Raw genomic sequence first — 21,308 nt, 5'->3', positions numbered from 1 at the left:
AAGGCAGAGACTTAGACAAAATGGCAAGATGGAGGAATTTATCTCAAATGAAAGAATAAGATAAAGCCACAGCCAGAGATCTAAGTGAAACAGATATAAGTAATATGTCTGATGGAGAATTTAAGGCAACAACCATAAAGATAATCACTGGGCTTAAGAAAAGAATAGAAGACATCAGTGAGACAATTACCACAGAGATGAAATTATTAAAAAACAATCAAACAGAGATGAAGAATGCAATAAATGAGAGTGGAAAAAGGCTTGATGCATTGAAGAGCAGGCTGGAAGTAGCTGAGGAATGAATTGTAATAGAGAAGACAAAAAAGTGGAAAATAATGAAGCTGGATAAAAGAGGCAAAGAAGAATTATGCAAAACAAGAACAGACTTAGTGAACTCAGTGACTCCATCAAATGCAATAATATTAATATTATATGAGGCCCAGAATGAGAAGAGAAATAAAAGGGGGCAGAAAATTTATGTCAAGAAGTAATAGCAGAAAACTTCCCTAATCTGGGGATGGCAACAGACAGCCAGATCTAGGAGGCATAGAGAACTACCCATCAAAATCAACAGAAGTAGGCCAACACAAAGACATATTGTAATTGTGTTTGCAAACTATAGTGAAAAGGAAATTCTTAAAAGCAGCAAGATAAAAGAAGTCCTTAAATTACAAGGGAAGACCCATTAAGGGTAGCTGGAGATTTCTCAAAAGAAATGTAGTATGCCAAAGGGAGTGGCATGATAGCTTCAAAGTGCTGAATGGGAAAAGTCTGCAGCCAAGAATACTCTATCCAGCAAGGCTATCATTTACAACAGAGGAGAGATAAAGAGCTTAAAGAAAAACAAAAAAAAAAACTAAAGGAGTTCATGAAGCAGAGTTGTAAGAAATATTAAAGGGTACTCCTTGAGTGGAAAGGAAATACCAAAAATGACAGTATCAAGGAAAGGAAAACACAAACGAATGTCAAAACCAAGTCAGGGTAGCAATACTAATAACAGACAAACTAGAATTTAAAACAAAGACTGTAACAAGAGATAAAGAAGGGCACTATATCATAATGAAGGGGAAAATCCAACAAGAAGATATAACAGTTGTAAATATTTATGTACTCAACATGGGAGCATCCAAATATATAAATAACAAACATAAAGGAAATAATTTATAGTAACACAATAGTAGTAGGGAACTTTAACACCTCACTTACAGCAATAGATCATCTAAACAGAAAGTCAATAAGGAAACTATGAATTGGAATGATACATTGGACCAGATGACTTCACAGATATTCAGAACATTCCATCTTAAAACACCAGAATACACATTCTTTTTAAGTGCACATGGAACATTCCCCAAAATACATCACATACTAGGTCAAACATTAGGCCTCAACAAATACAAATAGACTGAAGTCTTAATAAGCATCTTTTCAGATATCAACACTATGAAACTAAAAGTCAACTACAATAAAAAAAGTTGGAAAGACCACAAATACATGGAGGTTAAATAACATGCTACAAAAAATGAATAGGTCAACCAGGAAATCAAAGAATAAATTAAAAAATACATGGAAATAAGTGAAAATGAAAAAAAAAAGGGTCTAAAACCTTTGGGATACAGCATAAGCAGTCCTAAGAGGGAAGTACACAGCAATACAGGCGGTCCTCAAGAAGAAAGTACACAGCAATACAGGCGGTCCTCAAGAAGAAAAATCCCAAATAAACAACCTGACCTTACACCTAAAGGAACTAGAAAAGGAAGAACAAACAAAGCCTAAAGCCAACAGAAGGAAGGAAATAATAAAGATTAGAACACAAATAAATGATAGAGAAACAAACAAAAAAAAGGGAACAGATCAATGAAATCAGGAGCTGCTTCTTTGAAAAAATCAGTAAAATTGATAATCCTCTAGCCAGACTTACCAAAAAGGAGAGAATGATCCAAATGAACAAAATAGCAAATGAGAGAAGAGAAATGACAGCACCACAGCAATACAAAGAGAATATCATGAAAAACTATGTGGACTATACACCAACAAGTTGGATATTCTAGAAGAAATGGATAAATTCCTAGAAACATATGAACTACCTAACTGAAATAGGAAGAAATAGAAAACTTATACTATTTGCAGATGACATGATACTCTATATAGAAAACCAGAAAGACTACACCGAAAAACTGCAAGATTTGATACTCTAATACAGTAAACTCACAGTATATAAAATCAATATACAGAAAATTTGTTACATTTCTATATACCAATAATCAAGTAGCAGAAAGAAAAATTAAGGAATCAATCCCACTTACAACTGTACCAAAAGCCATAAGATACCCAGGAATAACTCTAACCAAAGATGTGAAAGACCTGTACTCTGAAAACTTTACAACACTGATGAACATGACACGAAGAAATTCACAAGGAAAGACATTTCATGCACATGGACTGGAAGTACAAATATTGTTAAAATATCTATATTACTGACAGCACTCTACACATTTAATGCATTCCCCATCAAAATACCAACATTACTTTTACAGAGCTGAATAAATTTCCTAAAATTTGTATGGAACTACAAAATACACTGAATATCCAAAGTAACCTTGAGAAAGAAAAGCAAAGCTGGAAGCATCACAATTCCAAATTTCAAGTTATATTCCAATGCTGTAGTGATCAAAACAGTATGGTACTGGGACACACACACACAAAAAAAGGCACATAGATCAATAGAACGGAATAGAAAACCCAGAAATGAACCCACAACTATATGGTCAGTCAATCTCCCACAAAGCAGGAAAGAATATCAAATAGGAAAAAGACAGTCTCTTCAACAAATGGTATTGGGAAAATTGGAGAGCAAGATGCAGAAGAATGAACCTGGACCACTTTCTTACACCATACACAAAAACAAGTTCAAGATGGATGAAAGACGTAGATGTGAGATAGGAAGCCACCAAAATCCTAGAGGAAAACACAGGAAGTAACGTCTTTAACATCAGCTGTAGCAACTTCTTACTAGATATGTCTCCTGAGTTAAGGAAAACAAAAGTAAAAATGAACTATTGGGATTTCATCAAGATAAAAAGCTTCTACACAGTGAAGGAAACAATAAACAAGACTAAAAGGTAACCTATGGAACAGAAGATATTTGCAAATGCCATATGTGATAAAGAGTTAGTATCCAAAATATATAAAGAATTCATAAAAGTCAACACCCGAAAAATGAATAATTTGATTAAAAATGGGTAGAAGGCATGAATAGACATTTTTCCAAAGAAGACATGGATGGCCACCAGACACATGAAAAGATACTCAACATCACTGATCATTAGGGCAATACAAATCAAAACTACTATGTGTTATCACCTCATACCTGTCAGGATGGCTAAAATCAACACAAGAAACAACAGGTGTTGGCAAGGATGTGGAGAAAGCAGAAGCTTCCTGCACTGTTGGTGGGAATGCAAGCTGGTGCAGCCACTCTGGAAAACAGTATGAAGCTTCCTCAAAGAGTTAAAAATAGAACTACCTTATGACCCAGCAATTGCAATACTAGGTATTTACCCAAAGAATACAAAAATACTAAAATTCAAATAGATATATGCTCTCCCATGTTTATGGCACCAATATTTACTATAGTCAAATTATGGAAGCAGCCCATGTGTCCACTGACTGATGAATGGATAAAGAAGAAATAAAGTACTGATATATACTACAAAATGCATGGACCTTGAAATCATGCTAAGTGAAAGAAACCAGACACAATATGCCACGAATTATATGAGTCTATCCTGATAAAATGTTCAGAATAGGCAAATGGATAGAAAAAGAAATTAGCTGATTGTAAAGGGCAAAGGATGGAAGATGGGAGATAAGGAGTGACTCCTACTGGGTATGGGGTTTCTTTTGGGGTGATGACAATGTTCTAAAATCAGACTGTGGTGATGGCTACACAACTCTATAGATGTACTAAAATCACTAAATTTTTGTTTAAAAAATAAACAAGAGTATGTATTGGGAAGGTCTTCTCAAGAATAACATGAAATGAAGAATGATAAGAAATAGCTAACAGAGAATTTGAGAGGTAGTAACTAGAGGCTAGAGAGAAGGTATTTTTAACAGAGCAACAAACATGGGCATCAAACTGCCAGGAGTCAAAGGGCTGGAGGTAGAGGCACTCAATTTTTGACATCATGATTAGCCATGAAAGGAATACAAGCAAAATTACATAGATGCTAGGACAATAGGCACATTGAAAACAATTCCATAAATATTTTTCAGATAATCTATGGAATATTTTGTCATCGTTAATTCTATAATGCAAATAATTTTCTAATAAGAAGATTAAATTATATTTATGCAAATGACCAAGCTTATATATGACACTGCCACAGTTTTTTTTACATAAAAGATTTTTAAATTAAAAATTTCAGTTTTGAACTTTCCCCATTATTGTTCTGATTCAAATATCTTTTTCTTCAAAATAAAGACCTGCATATAATTGCCTGAAAAGTAAAAAAGAAACATAAGGAGACTCAGTGTTTACAAGCACTCCTGCTGGTTGGAAGCTCTGGTCTCTTTGGTGTCATTGGAATGCTACTCTTTATGTAGGTCCCTTGTGTAGTGATGAATGAAATGGCTACTGATACTCTCTAAATAAAAGACTCACTCTCCCTCAACAGAACCAGGTGCTGTGGAACAGCTACTGTTTGCACAGTGACTTTCCAGACAAAAACTTCACACAAAAGGAACATACAAAAAAATTCCTGGGAGGCCTCCTCTGTGAATCTCCTAGACAATTACCCAACAGTCCATGTGTCATTCTCAAGGTCAGTTTGGTAACGCTGCCTTTTTTACAGCACTATTACAAGCATAATTATAAGGCATACATCATACAGAATTTGACATTTGAGGTTATATTTCACTAATTGATGAATGTCGTAGTACAAGACCTATATTGCAAACAATCTTTTGGCTGTTGGTGCTTACAGCTTTACCACAATTAAGTATTGGCAAAAAATTAAGTATTGGCAAGAAATATCTTCATAGCATTTTGACTATCACCCATTATAGTTTAAACCAACTGTATCTTAAAAAAGTAGCAGTTGCCTATATTCTACTTACTTTGAAAAATGAATTAGATTTGCAGCTTATACAAATGTAAAGTGATATTATTATTGATAATTCAACAATGCACACTAAGAACTGTTATTTCTAATTTACTTCTGCACATAATTTGCATAAATATATGTATCTGCCTACCTTCACAATCTGAGGCAATTTCATTAACAGACATTAGAATTAATGAAGGTACAGATGAGGCTTAGGTTTTCACCTGAACTTGTATCAACAGATTTTCATATCCATTTATTTTGGTATTTCTAAAATTCCTGTAATACCATGTATCTCAAATAAATTATGAGATAAAACAGCAATGCTACTCTGAAAATGAGAAGAAGAAAAATGAATGGAATCATCTTTAAAAAAGATTTATGCTAGAACACTGGCATAGTTTTTTAGAAGCATTATCAACACTATAGTTGGTATCTAGCAAATAATCATACCAGACATGCAAAGGAAAATAAGGGGCATTCAAAAGGAAGGCTAAGCAATATGTTTAAAAAATAACTTTTACATGTGAGAAAAAGCTATGTTTCTTATAATCCAACAAGACAATTATCAGAAGTTTCAAGAGAAAGTCAGATAATAAGGGTGAAAATATTTTTCCAAGCAGTTAAGAGGACAGGAAGAAGGTAGAGTAACAATAGTTCTTAACCTAAACTTAGAACTGAAAGATCAAGAGAGCCACCTGCAGACTGAAGTCCAGAAATATGAAAATACCCCCAGCCTTCTGTGGCAAAACCACGATGAGATATCATCTCACACCAGTCAGAATGGCTAAAATTAACAACACAGGAAACAACAGATGTTGGTGAAGATGTGGAGAAAGGGGAACCCTCTTACAGTGTTGGTGGGAATGCAAACTGGTGCAGCCAGTACGGAGGTTCCCCACAAAGTTAAAAATAGAACTACCTTATGACCCAGCAAATACACTACTAGGAATTTACCCCAAAGATACAAAAATACAGATTGGAAGGGGCACATGCACCCCGATGTTTATGGCAGTATTATCAACAGCGAAGCTATGGACAGAGCCCAAATATCCATCAACTGATGAATGGATAAAGAAGATGTGATGTGATGTGTGTGTGTGTGTGTGTGTGTGTGTGTATGGAATATTAGCCATCAAAAAGAATGAAATCTTGCCATTTGCAACAACGTGGATGGAGCTAGAGTGTATTATGCTAAGTGAAATAAGTCAGTCAGAGAAAGACAAATACCATATGATTTCACTCATGTGGAATTTTAAAAACAAAACAGATGAACATATGGGAAGGGGGAACAAAAGAGAGGGGGGAAGCAAACCATAAGAGACTCTTAACTACAGAGAACAAACTATGGGTTGATGGAGGGAGGTGGGTGGGGGATGGGCTACATGGCTGATGGGTATTAAGGAGGGCACTTGTTGTGTTGAGCACTAGGTGTTATATGTAAGTGATGAATCGCTAAGTTCTATACCTGAAACAAATTTTACCATATGTTAACTAACTAGAATTTAAACAAAAACTGGAAAAGGGGGGGGAAAAATCATTGTTTCTAGCGATAATACTTCCAAAATTTCTGATTAAGTTAGACTTGGTTAGAAAAGCACATCACAAAATAACCCAGATATAGTGTAAAAGTAAATTCATGTTTTAAGTTCTGTGAGGCTTTCAATCAGAATCTTATTTTTAACAATCATATATTAATGCATTCAACAAGCACTTGAAACATATTTATTAAGCACCTACTACATTGGTTACTTTTTATCTCCAAACTAAATGGCAGGTGGGCTTATATTATATATGATTATTTTCCTATCATCTATGCAACCACATTAGTCCTCATAAGAACAACCTTCAACTTTTGGGGATACTATCAAAATACAGTTATCATGTTTTTTTTAAAGTGAAGTTTCCATTTTAAAGTTTGGATTACTAAATGATTCTAAAATGCTTTTATTCCTTCTATACCTAGTTGGGTATCATGTTGTCTTCATGGCTTATATTAAATACAGCATCAGTAACATATCCCAGTTAACATATAAAGTTGTCAGGCAAGAGCACAAACTGTTATGAACCATGTGTCCGTTTGGAATATTAAGAGGCAATGTCATACTTGGTGTTGGCACTTGACGCTCTCCTGAAGTCTAAGGGAATCAACATTTAGGTAGGGGGAATAGGTTATTTCCCATTTTCAGCTTTTGCAATGAGGCAGAATGTTTTTCACCTAAGATTTAGGACAAAGCTAGCTGAAATGGTTTATAAGGCTATTTACCACTTATAAAAATTATCAAATAATTTTTAGACTGTTGAAAATGGAACATGTTTTAGAGATTATTGCCTTCTCAACTGACCTGAGTAGGTAACTCTGAAGTCTGAAGCTAAACCTATCAATAGCTTATAAAACACAACATGACAGAACATTAAGACTATTGCAACTACAAGCAAATGTTCCCCACATAGACATACCCCAGCTTTTTCGGGAGCAGCAACGCCCACCCCTCCCCCGCCCCCAAATCCAGGATATTAGAAAAATAAAATACAGCAAATGGGGTCTAATCAACAGGAGACTACTGGCTTTTTAAAGGAGTGGTCAGAGTCAATGAGCTGATCTATTTTTAACAAATCAGATCATTCGCAACTTGAGAAAAAAATTAGCTGTTTTGGAACGGGAATCACGAATAATCAGATATTACCCAGAAAGTGATAACCCTCCTTTCACATTGCTTTGTTCATTTATGTCTTCTCATCAGATCATACCATGGAGAAATAAATGGAAATATAAGTGAAACTATTCAAACTTGGCACTACAACATAACTCTGGTACATTTACATTTGAATACAACCCCCAAGCACTAAGAGGGTTGCCACAGAGAGAGCAGGCTTTCATTTAGGTGGAAGAGTGAAAATGGCACTCCAAGAGAGCTACTCTTGACTCTCTAGCCTACATAAACCAAGGTATGTCTTTCTTTAGTGTGGGAATGACCTGAATGGTGTCTCTTTCAGAAATACTGGTTCTAGAATATGCATAGATATAAATACTACACTTGGGTGTTCATTTGAAAGAATTAATGAAGGTTTCACACATAGACCCAGGGATCTTACAAATCTCTCCATTTCAAAGAGTTTGACAATATGAACTGATAACATTAAAGGTTATATATTTTTAGCAAAATCTATACACAAACTAGAAATATTTTTCAGGGTAAAATAGCCTATATATAAATTATAGAGTGTAAAAATTTCCAATTCACTTTGACTAGTCCCTATGATCTAATAAAACAATGTCTATCTTCCCATGTGTATTGATGCATAAGAAAATCCCTATTATCTCATCGTATTGCATATGGCTAATACATCCTCCTAGACTAGTATTTACTTATACATTTTAGATAAACTGTAACTTAGAAGAATGAAAAATTCATGTGCATATATTCATATTCAACTGTCTTACTAATTGGTATTTATTGCAACTGAAATCTGACTTCCTTTTAGCAACATTAAATTTGATTTGCCATCTTTAGCTGTGTTTTGGTGGAAGATGTTTCATAGTGCTTCGAGTGTCACTGCCAAGATAAGGAATTTAAACTGTTAATTTATATACGTAAAAAGTAAATTGGTAACAAAACAGCAAATCAAAATCTTATCTATACCAACAGAGTATAATCTTTTCTCTTAATGATTACATTCACAATTATATAGGCATGAATCCAAATCTGCTTCCAATAAATCATCCTCAAAAATATTTAATATTGTAAGGATCATATGCATAGATGTTTGTCATGTAGTAACAGTAGAAAACAGAAAATGAAATGCCTGCTCTGGTAAATACTTTTGCTTGATAAAATTTCCTAGCAGTCAAGAGGAACAGTACAATGAAGGAGTTAAGAGTATGAGCCATGGAGCCAGACTGCCTAGATTCAAATTCCAGCTCTCTCACTTACTAGTTGCCTGATATTGGTTAATTTACTTAATCTTCTTTGTGCTTCAGTCTTCTCATTTATAAAGAAGGATATCAGCTTCCATCAGGTCATTGTGAGAATTAAATAAGTCACCTACAGCAATGTCAGACACATAACAAGTGCTAGATATGTGTTGGCTGTTATTACTGATAGAGCCTTTGGAACAATTTAAAGCAGTTTGCAGGTATACAGTTTGCAGGTATACATGAAATTGTCAATGAACTTAAAAACAAAATATTAGAAACAATGAAAGAAAAAGAAAAATAAAGTTTAGTATCTAACATAAAGCAATTAAAATCTGAAAATAAAATCTGCATCTACCAATGGTAACACAGTATTATGAATAATTTCCTATTATTAGTGTGAATCAGAAACCCAAATTATAAAATAATAAAAAATAAATCAAGTAGTTTACTGGATACGAATGAAATTTGACAAATGCCTAATACACCCCTATATCACACATACACATATGTAACATTTTAAGGAACATATTTGTCTGAAAAGGTGGATTTTGAAAATATTATTTAAAAGGTAATAGTCATTATTTTGGGATCCCAGAATTCCAAATGGCATTGATTTTTTTTAAAAGATTTTATTTATTTATTTGAGAGAGAGAGAATGAGAGAGAGAGCATGAGAGTGGGGAGGGTCAGAGGGAGAAGCAGACTCCCTGCCGAGCAGAGAGCCCGATGCGGAACTCGATCCCGGGTCTCCAGGATCATGACCTGAGCCGAAGGCAGTCGCTTAACCAACTGAGCCACCCAGGGGCCCGGCATTGATTTTTTTTGTTTACAAAATATTTTTCCCAAATTTGCCAATGATTTTTCCAGATTTTCTATAATAAGCATTAATTTAGAATAAACTTACTGAAAAAGGAATTACTCTTAAATAATTTTAAAAACATTTTTTAGGGGCGCCTGGGTGGCTCAGTTGGTTAAGCGTCTGCCTTTGGCTCAGGTCATGATCCCAGGGTTCTGGGATCAAGCCCCATTTCTGGCTCTCCACTCAGTGGGGAGCCTACTTCTCCCTCTCCTGCTTGCCTCTCTGCCTGCTTGTGAGTACGCTCTCTGTCAAATAAATAAACCTTAAAAAAAACATTTTTTAGAGAAAAAACTAATTTAACATAAATAACGTTGCATTAAAAATTTCACATATCTGTAAAGACATGTATCTAGAGAATAAATAGAGGTTTTCTTCTGCCAAAGCTCATCTTAAAAGCCACTTTGCTGAAACTTGCCATTCTACCTAACAGAGGGAAGACAGCATTCACACCATACTCCAAATAATACTATTCAGAATGGACAACATCATCCATTGCCAACAGTGGAAACAATGTATTTGAAAATGTATACAGCATTTATAGGAGAACCATATTCACAGTTTCTCATCAATCTTAAAGTAACACTACAATTAGGTGGACCTAGTATTATTATCCTTACTTTACATTAGAGGAAACAGGTTCAGACAAGTAAATTAATTTGCTTGATGTCAGGGCTAGAAAGCTACAGAGCTAGGATTGTAACCTAGTTCTTCTCATTCCTAGTCCAGTAACAGATACTACTCTCTATCATATTCCCTATAATCCATAGCCTTTAACAATCAAATTGCAAACCCTTACCTCCAGTTAGGCCAACTTATGTGTTCTTTCCCAATTTTCCCATTACTCTTACACTTAATACATGCTTCCATTAGAACAACTATCTTCCTGTACCATACCTGTTTCTTTATAAGCCTCTCTCTCCACTACACTATAAGCTCCCTGGTGATAAAATCGTATCACCTTTGTACACCCAGAATAAGAAAAAGTACTCTGCACAAAGGAACTGCTTAGTCAAAATTTTCTAAATGACTATTCTGCAGTTTAACTGCATACAATATAATCTACTTGCCCATCCTAAGAAAATGTTTAATCAGGGGTGCCTGGGTGGCTCAGTCGTTAAGCGTCTGCCTTCAGCTCAGGTCATGATCCCAGGGTCCTGGGATCGAGCCCCGCATCGGGCTCTCTGCTGAGCAGGAAGCCTGCTTTTCCCTCTCCCTCTGCTGCTGCTCCCTCTGCTGTACTCTCTCTCTCTCTGTCAAATAAATAAATCAATAAATCTTTTAAAAAAAGAAAATGTTTAATCAAATGTACTGATAAAATAACAATTACCCATTAAGAATTTCCCTAATCCAATTCAGATTCTACATATTCCTTATGCTTCAATATTACTGACCATTAGTGATTTCATTTCTAGACCCTGACACTGAATTATATTCTTTATTCTTTGGGAGATTCTTACATAACATTTATTCTAATACATTACTCAAGGCTCCCAATATCCATTCATACACAATAACTTTTAAGATTTTCTCTGCATAAGTCCCATAAGGATACTAGAATGAAAACGAAATGGGTCTCCACCTGTGAAGATTTCACCTTCTGAGAGAAAGAAACACATTTTGCTACTCAAAGAATAAAGGACATCATAAGAAAGCAAGAATTACATTCATCTTACTGCAACTGTTCCTTTAATGGTCAAATAATCTTCCTTTTGTGTAATAACATTTTTTAGGGAGTGATAAGGGATACTAATGCAAAATCACTTTGCTACTACAAATACATATCCAAAAGTTAACTATAGTTAATTGGCAAAAAGCCCCATAAAATATAGTTACAAACACACAAATGTTTACAGATTACAAAGTAAGAATTGTGTTCCCTAGACAGCTCAAGCAAGGGTTATTTCAAGTATGCTTCAGGTTTATTCTCACTAGGAAGTGTTTCATACAATTACACTAGCCATTCCTTGTTGAACTGTATTGATACTGAAGCTGGTGTTAACTAGATTACTTAAACAGAGAACTGATTGGGTCAACCACAGCACCACATACCCAAGAGCTTACATTTTCCTTGTTCTTTAGGATTTCTTTCAATCCAGGTGATGTTTCACTTGTGCTGCCATTATTCCCATTAGCTTTAAGGTACAGGCAGATTTAAATACAGGAGTGTTGGCATTAACAATATGATGTAGTCCCGCAAGGATCTGTTTCACATAATAATGTGACAATCACGGTCTTTCCTGATTTTTATACCTTAACTAACAGGCTTAGTTTTTTAGTAAAAGACTCTTTATGTTGTCAATGGAAAACTATATCATTAATAGTAAGAACAGTGACAAAATGGATACAATTTTTTTTAATTCAGGTAAAAATCTATTATGAACTATTATATACTTGAAGGGAGAAAACTGTCTAAAACCATTTGTATAATTATTCCTGAGAATATGTCCTAAATAACAAATTAACTTTAAAAAAAACACACAGTGAGGGATGCCTGGGTGGCTTAGTCAGTTAAGTGTTGGCCTTCGGCTCAGGTCATGATCCCAGGGTCTGGGATCGAGTCCCACATCAGGCTCCTTGCTCAGCGGGGAGTCTACTTCTCCCTCTGCCTGCCGCTCCCCCTGCTTGTGCTCTCTCTTTTTCTCTGACAAATAAATAAATAAAATCTTTTTTAAAAAAGTAAACACACTTTTACCATACAATCTAGCAATCATACTCCACGGTATTTACCCAAATGAGATGAATTGTTATCTCTACAAAAAAACAAAAACAAAAACAAAAACATGCACACACAATAGATAGAGAACAGGGTATGCTTTGGGCAATGAAACATTTTTCTGTGATACTGTAATTATGGATGCATACCATACTATTGTCAAGACACAAAGACAGTAAAATACTGAGATTGAACCCTAATGTAAACTACAGATTTTAATTAATAGTAATGTATCAATTTTAGTTCAATTGTAATAAATGTATCACATTAATGTAAAATATAAATAATAGGGGAAACTGTGGGTAAAGTGAGGGCATCTATGGGAACTCTTCCTCTCTACTCAATTTTTTTTATAAACCTAAGACTGCATTAAAATGTAGTCTCTTGACCAGGATTCTGGGGAAGATGAAGAGTAGGAGGACCCTAGGCTCACCTCCCGCCAGATACAAATAGAAAACACCCACAACAGTGTAAATAACTAAAAAAGTGACTCAAAAATTGGAATGATAAACTCCATAATTAAACGTAGAGAAGAATCCACACTGAAAAGGTACAGGAAATGTACCTGTTTTCCCTAACACACAGAAACAGATGCAGAGACCTAGACAAAAGGAGAAGACAGAAAAATATGTCCCGATGAAAGAAAAGGACAAAATCACAGCAAGAGACCTAAGTGAAATGGAGGTAAATAACATGTCTAATACAGAATTTAAAGTAATGATAATAAAGACACTCACTGGACTTGAGAAAAGAGTGGGGGATATCACTAAGACCCTCAACAGAGAGATAAAAAAGAACCAATCAGAGATGAAGAACACAATAAATGAAATTAAAAATAAACTAGATGGACTAAATAAGTAGACAAAGCAGAAGAACAATCAGTAACCTGGAGGACAGAGTAATGCAAAGTAAGCTGAGCAGGTGAGAGAAAAAATACGCAAAATGAAAACAGACTTAGAGAACTCAGTAACTCCATTAAGCACAATAATATTTGCATTATGGGGATCCCAAAAGTGAAAGTGAAAAAAAGGGAACAGAAAATTTATCTGAAGAAGTAATAGGTGAAAAATTCCGGAATCTGGGAAAGAATCTGGATCCAGATTCAGGAGGCACAGAGATCCCCTAACAATATTAACCCAAAGAGGTCCACACAAAGACACAGAGTAATTAAGATGGCATAAATAATTAAAAAGTAGTGATAAAGAGAAATATTCAAATACATCAAGAGAAAATAAAAAGCAGTTACATACAGGCAAAACCCCATAAGGCAATCAGCGGATGTTTCAGGAGAAAGGTTGAGAGCCAGAAGAGAGTGGCATGATATATTCAATGTGCTGAAAGGGAAAAATCTACAGCCAGTAATACTCTATTCAGCATGGCTAACATTCAGAATAGGAGAGATAAAGAGTTTTCCAGACAAACAAAAGTTAAAGGAATTGATGACCACTAAGTCCTGTAAGAAATGTTAAATGGGGTTCTTTGAGTGGAAAGAAAACACCATAAGCAAAAGCTGGGAAAGTAGGAAGCACAAAAGCAGTAAAAATAAGTATAATCTGTAGAAATCAGTCAAGGGACTCACAAAATAAAAACATGTAAAGTATGACACCATATACCTAAAACATGAGAGGAAAGGAGAAAAGAATAGGTTCAAAGTTAAATGACCATCAACATAATGTAACCTGCTATATACAGAGGATGTTATATATAAACCTAATCGTAACCACAAATTAAAACCCAGCAATAGATATATAAAAACTAAAGAGACAGAAATCTAAGTATATCAATAAAGAAGGCCAACTAATTATGAGATAAGTAGCAAGAGAAGAAAGGAATGGAGAAAAACTACAAAAAACAACCACAAACAAATAACAAAATGGTAATAAATACATACCTATCCATAATTTCATTGAATGTAAAATGGACTAAATGCTCCAATCAAAATGCATAAGGTGACAAAAAGGATAAAAAACAAACGAACAACAAGATCCAGTTATATGCTGCCTAGAAGAGACTCATTTCAGACCTGAAGACATATGCATATTAATAGCAAAGGGATGTAGAATTTATCATGCAAATGGTTGGGAAAAGAAGGCTGGTGTAGCAATACTTCTATCACACAAAACAGACTTTATTTATTTTTCAAAAGATTTTATTTATTTATTTGACAGAGAGAGACACAGCGAGAGAGGGAACACAAGCAGGGGGAGTGGGAGAGGGAGAAGCAGGCTTCCCGCCGAGCAGGGAGCCCGATACGGGCTCGATCCCAGGACCCTGGGATCATGACCTGAGCCCAAGGCAGATGCTTAACGACTGAGCCACCCAGGCGCCCCCAAAACAGACTTTAAAAGGAAGACTTTAACAAGGGACAAAGAAGGACATTATATAATGATTAAGGGAACAATCCAATAAAAAGAAATAACAATTGTAAATATTTATGTATCTAACATGGGAGCACCCAAATACTTAAAGCAGTTAATAACAAACATAAAGGAAGTAATTGATAATAATACAAAAATAGTAGGGGACTGTAACACTACACTGACATAAACAGAGAGGTCATCCAAATGGAAAATCACCAAAGAAACAGAGGCTTTGAATGACATATTGGACCAGATGGATTTAACAGATACACTCAGAACTTTTCATCCTAAAACAGCAGAGTATACATTTTTTTCAAGTACACATGGTACATTCTCCAGAACACATCACATATTAGGCCACCAAAAGGTCTTAACAAAGTCAAAAAATCAAAGTCATTCCATGCATCTTTTCTGAACACAACACTATGAACTAGAAGTCAACCACAAGAAAAAATCTGGAAAGATCACCAATGCATGGAGACTGAATAACATGCTACTAAACAATGAATGAGTAAACCAAGAAATCAGAGAGGAAATATAAAAACTACGTGTAGAAAAATGAAAATGAAAAAGCAAACATAATGGTCCAAAATCTTTGGGGTGCAGCAACAGTGGTTGTAAGAGGGAAGATTGTACCAAAGGCCTACCTCAAAAAGCAAAAACACTTCCAAATAAACAAAGTTTATAATTAAAGGAGCTAGAAAAAGAACACCAACAACAATAAAAACATAACCCAGCAAAAGGCAAGAAATAATAAAAATTACAACAGAAATAAATGAAACAGAAAGTAAAACAAAAACAACAACAACCAGAGCAGATCAATGAAACCAGGAGATAGTTCTTTGAAAGGATCAACAAAATGGATACACTTAGGCCAAACTTAACCCCTCCACCAAAAAAAAAGAAAAAAAAAAAAAAAAAGAAAATGAGAGAGACAAAAAGAGAGGATACAAATAAACAAAATCAGAAATAAAAGAGGAAAAATAACAATCAACAGCACAGAAATGGAAAGAATTATAAGAGAAAATTAAGAAAAATTACATGCCAACAAATTAGACAACTTAAAAGAAATGAATAAATTCCTAAAAATATATACCCTCCCAAAACTGAAGCAGGAAGAAATAGAAAATTTGAACAGATGGACTACAAGCAAGGAAGCTGAATCAGTAATCAAGACACTTCAAACAAACACAAGTCCAGGACCAGACTGCTTCACGGGCAACCAAACATTTAAAGAAGAGTTAATACCTATTCTTCTCAGACTATTCCAAAAGAAGAAAAGGAAGGAAAACTTCCAAATTCATTTTACAAGGTCTGCATTACCATGACACCAAAACCAGATAAAGACACTACAAAAACAGAGAACTACAGGTCAGTATCATTTTTTTTTAATTCTTTAAGTTCAATTTAATTAACATAGACTGTATTCATCAGTTGCATATAACACTAGGTACTCACTACATCAAGTGCCCTCCTTACTGCCCATCACACAATTACCCCAACCACCTCCCCTCCAGCAACCCTCAGTATGTAACCTAGACTTCACCTTCTCTTATGATTTCCCTCCCTCTCTAATTTCATCTTATTTATTTTTCCCTCCCTTCCCCTATGTTCATTTGTTTTGTTTCCTAAATTCCACATATGAGTGAAATCATTTGCTATGTCTTTCTCTGAGTGACTTATTCCATCCACACTGTTGCAAATGGCAAGATTTCATTCTATTTTATGACTGAGTAATATTCCATTGTATACACATATATATATATACTACTTCTTTATCCATTCATCTGTCCATGGACATCTGAGCTCATGTTTTAGCTATTGTGGACACTGCTGTGATAAATATGGAGTACAGGTGCCCCTTCAAATCACTTTGTATCCTTTGAATAAATGCCTAGTAGTGCAATTGCTAGATGGTACAGTACCTCTCTTTTTAACTTTTTGGGGAACCACCATACTGTTTTCCAGAGTGGCTGCACCACTTTGCATTCTAACCAACAGTGTAAGAGGGTTCCCCTTTCTTCACATCCTCACCAACATCTGTTATTTCCTGATATGCTCATTTTAGCCATTCTGATTATTGTGAGATGGTATCTCATTGTGGTTTTGTTTTGTATTTCACTGATGCCAAGTGATGTTGAGCATTTTTTTCATGTGTCTGTTGGTCATTTGTATGTCTTCTTTGGAGAAATGTCTGTTCATGTCTTCTACCCATTTCTCGATGGGATTTTTTGTTTATTGGGTGGTGAGTTTGATAAGTTCTTTACAGATTTTGGATACTAGCCCTTTATATGATATTACAAGTATGTTCTCCCACTCCATGCACTGCCTTTTAGTTTTGTTGACTGTTTCCTTCACTGAGTAAAAGCTTTTTATCTTGATGAAATCCCAATAGTTCATTTTTACTTTTGTTTCTCTTATCTTTGGATATCTATCTAGCAATAAGTTGCTGTGGCGGAGGTCAGAGGTTGCTGCCTATGTTCTCTAGGATTTTGATGGGTTCTTGTCTCATATTTAGGCATTTCATCCATTTTGAGTTTATTTTTGTCTATGGTGTAAGTAAGTGGTCCAGTTTCAGTCTTCTGCATGTGGCTGTCCAATTTTCCCAACACCATTTGTTGAAGAGACTGTATTTTTTCCATTGGATATTCTTCCCTGCTTTGTTGAAGATTAGTTGACCATAGAGTTGAGGGTCCATTTCTGGGTTCTCTATTCTGATCCTATGTGTCTGTTTCTGTGCCAGTACCAAAAAGTCTTGGTGACTCCAGCTTTGTAATATAACTTGAAGACCAGAACTGAGATGCCTCCAGCTTTGGTTTTCTTTTTCAACATTAAATTGGCTATTCGGCGTCTTTCTTCTTTCCATACAAATTTGAGGCTTGTTTGTTCCAACTCTGTGAAAAATGCTCATGGTATGTGGATAGGGATTGCATTGAATGTGTAGATCACCATGGGTAGTATAGACATTTTAACAATGTTGTTCTTCCAATCCATGAGCTTGGAAAGTTTTTCCATTTCTTTGTATCTTTATCAATTTCCTTCATAACTATGCTACAGTTTTCAGAATACAGATCCTTTATTTCTTTGGTTAGGTTTATTCCTAGGTAACTTATGGTTTTTGGTGCAACTGTAAGTGGGAGCGATTCCTTGATTTCTCTTTCTTCTGCCCCATTGTTAGGGTATAGAACTGCTAATGACTTCTGTGCACTGATTTTATATCCTGTGACTGCTGAATTCTTACTAGTTCTAGCAATTTTTACTAGTCATTGGATTTTCTACAGAGTAACATGTCCTCTGCAAACAGAGAAAGTATGGCTTCTTTTTTGCCAATTTGGATGCCCTTATTTCTTTTTTTGTCTAACTGCTAAGGCTAGAGCTTCCAGTACTATGTGGCACAACAGTGGTGAAAGGGGACAACCCTGTCATGTTTCTTACCTTAGGGGGAAAGCTCTGTTTTTCTCCATTGAGGATGATATTCGCTGTGGGTTTTTCGTATATGGCTTTTAGGATATTGAAGTATGTTCCCTCTGCTCCTACACTGTGGAGAGTTTATATCAAGTAAGGATGCTGTATTTTGTCAAATGCTTTTTCTGCATCCACTTACAGTATCATATGGTTCTTGTCCTTTCTTTTATTAATATGGTGTATCACACTGAGTGATTTGCAGATGCTGAATCAACCCTGCAGCACAGTAATAAATTCCACTTGGTCATGGTAAATAATCCTTGTATTTTATTGGTTCGATCCTATTAGCTAGCATCTTGGTTAGAATTTGTGTATACATGTTCATCAAGGACATTGGTCTGTAATTCTCTATTTTAGTGGGGTCTTGGTCTGGTTTTGGGATAAAGGTAATGCTGACCTCATAGAACAATTCTGAAGTTTTCCATTTCTATTTTTTGAAACAGAAGAATAGTTATTTTTTCTTCCTTAAATGTTTGGTAGAGGGGCACCTGGGTGGCTCAGTCGTTAAGCATCTGCCTTCGGCTCAGGTCATGATCCCAGGGTCCTGGGATCGAGCCCCACATCGGGCTCCCTGCTTGGCGGGAAGGCTGCTTCTCCCTCTCCCACTCCCCCTGCTTGTGTTCCCTCTCTCGCTGTGTCTCTCTCTGTCAAATAAATTAAAAAAAAAAAATGTTTGGTAGAATTACTCTGGGAGGCCATTCGCCATGGACTCTCACTTGTTGGGAGAATTTTGATTTGTGATTCAATTTCTTTGCTGGTTATTGGTCTGTTCAGGATTCCTTTTTCTTCTTCTTTCAGTTTAGGTAGTTTATACGTTTCTTGTAATGCATCCATTTCTTCCAGATTGCCTAAATTGCTGGCATATAATTGCTCATAATATTCTCTTATAACTGTCTGTATGTCTTCAGTATTGGTTGTGATCTGTCCTCTTTCAGTCATGATTTTATTTATTTGAGTCCTTTATCTTTTCTTTCTGATAAGTCTGGCTAGGGGTTTATCAGTCTTATTAATTCTTTCAAAGAACCACCTCCTAGTTTCATTGATCTATTCTACTGAATCCCAGAAGTTCTGAACTGTCATGTTTTAGTTCTCATTTGCTTCCATGTATTTTTCTTGAAAGATTTTTATTTATTTATTTGACACAGAGAGACACAGCGACAGAGGGAACACAAGAAGGGGGAGTGGGAGGGGGAGAAGCAGGCTTCCCACTGAGCAGGGAGCCTGATGCAGGGCTCAAACCCAGGACCCTGGCATCATGACCTGAACTGAAGGCAGACACTTAATGACTGAGCCACCCAGGCGACCCCATGTATTTTTTTTAAGTCTTCTATTATTTCCTGGTTGATCCATTCATTCTTTAGTACGATGCTCTTTAACTTCCATGGATTTGTGGTCCTTTGGAAACTTTTCTTGTTTTTGACTTCAAGTTTTAAAGCATTGTGATCTGAAAATATGCATAGTATAATCTTTTTTTTTTTTTTTTTTTTTTACCAGTTGAGATCTGATTTGCAACCCAGTATGTGATCTATTCTGGAGAATACTCCATGTGCACTTGAGAAGAATATGTATTCTGCTGCTTTAGAATGGAATGCTCTGAATCTGTGAAGTCCATCTGTTCCAGTGGGTCATTCAAAGCCCTTGTTTCCTTGTTGATCTTCTGCTTAGATTATCTGTCCACTGCTGTGAGTGGGATGTTAAAATCCCCTAGTATTATTGTATTCTTATTAATGTGTTTCTTTAATTTTGTTATTCATTGGTTTATATATTTGGCTGCTCCCATGCTAGGGACATAAATATTTATAATTGTTAGATCTTCTTGTTGGATAGACCTCTTTATTATGATATAGTTTCCTTTTTTATCTCTTATTATAGTCTTTGGTTTAAAATCTAATTTGTCTGATATAAGGATAGCTACTCCAGCTTTTTTTGATGTCCACTGGCATGATAAATTGTTCTAGACCTCCTCACATTCGATCTGGAGGTGTTTTGGTGTATAAAATGAGTCTCTTGTAAGCAGCATATCAATGGATCTTGTTTTTTTTTTTTTTAACCCATTCTGATATCCTGTATCTTTCAATTGTAGCATTTAGTCCATTTACATTCTGAAACATATGCAATTACTGGAACATATGAATTTAGTGCCATTGTATTACCTGTAAAGTCACTGTTCCTGTAGACTGTCTCTGTTCCTTTCTGGTCTTTTTACTCTGGGCTCTCTCTCTTGGCTCAAAGGATCCACTTTAATATATCTTGCAGGGCTGGTTTAGTGTTCACAAGTTCTGATAAGGAAAATCTGTGTTCTAAGATGGCCGACCGAGCCAGTGAGAGAGTCCCAGTCCTTGCCCCAGGGCTCTTCCAGGTTCTTCTCCCTGCTCTGCTTCCCATGTGCACCAATCCAGGTTCTTCTCCCTGCCCCACTTCGCACACGCTCCAAAAGTGCCAAGTATGTGGAAGTAGAAATGTATAAATTGCCCCCTTTGTTTGTGCTCGGGGCTCAGACCTTTGGAGATTACTCTCCTCTGAGCCCGCCGGTGTTAAATAAACCTCCTATCCTCCAAGATCTCTGGGTGCCACTTCGTTCTTCCGTCGGGCAATCCAGTCCAGGTTCCGTAACAGCTCCTTTAGTTTTTGTGTGTCCTGGAAACTCGTCTCTCCTTCTATTCTGAATGACAGCCTTGATGGGTAAGTATTGTTGGCTGCATATTTTTCTCATTTAGCATGTTGAATATATCAAGACAGTCCTTTCTGGCCTGCCAGGTATCTGTGGACAGGTCGGCTGTCCGCCTTATGTCTCCACCTTGTAGGTTAAGGAACTCTTGTCCCAAGCCACTTTCTGGATTTTCTCTTTATCCTTGAAATGTCAGCACTGATGGGTGGGATGAATA

At 35.8% G+C, this 21,308-nt stretch overlaps 1 protein-coding gene across 1 annotated transcript in view; it reads right to left on the bottom strand.

Moving 5' to 3' along the window:
• The window catches only part of DIAPH2 (diaphanous related formin 2), a 959,330-nt gene that overhangs the window by 586,688 nt on the left and 351,334 nt on the right, over positions 1 to 21,308 (bottom strand). The window lies entirely within an intron of this gene.

The sequence above is a fragment of the Mirounga leonina genome, unplaced genomic scaffold (assembly GCF_011800145.1).
Source record: "Mirounga leonina isolate KUSES-001 unplaced genomic scaffold, KU_Mleo_1.0 Mir_204, whole genome shotgun sequence".
NCBI classification, from domain to species: Eukaryota; Metazoa; Chordata; class Mammalia; order Carnivora; family Phocidae; genus Mirounga; species Mirounga leonina.
This window is presented reverse-complemented; position numbering and strand designations above follow the sequence as displayed.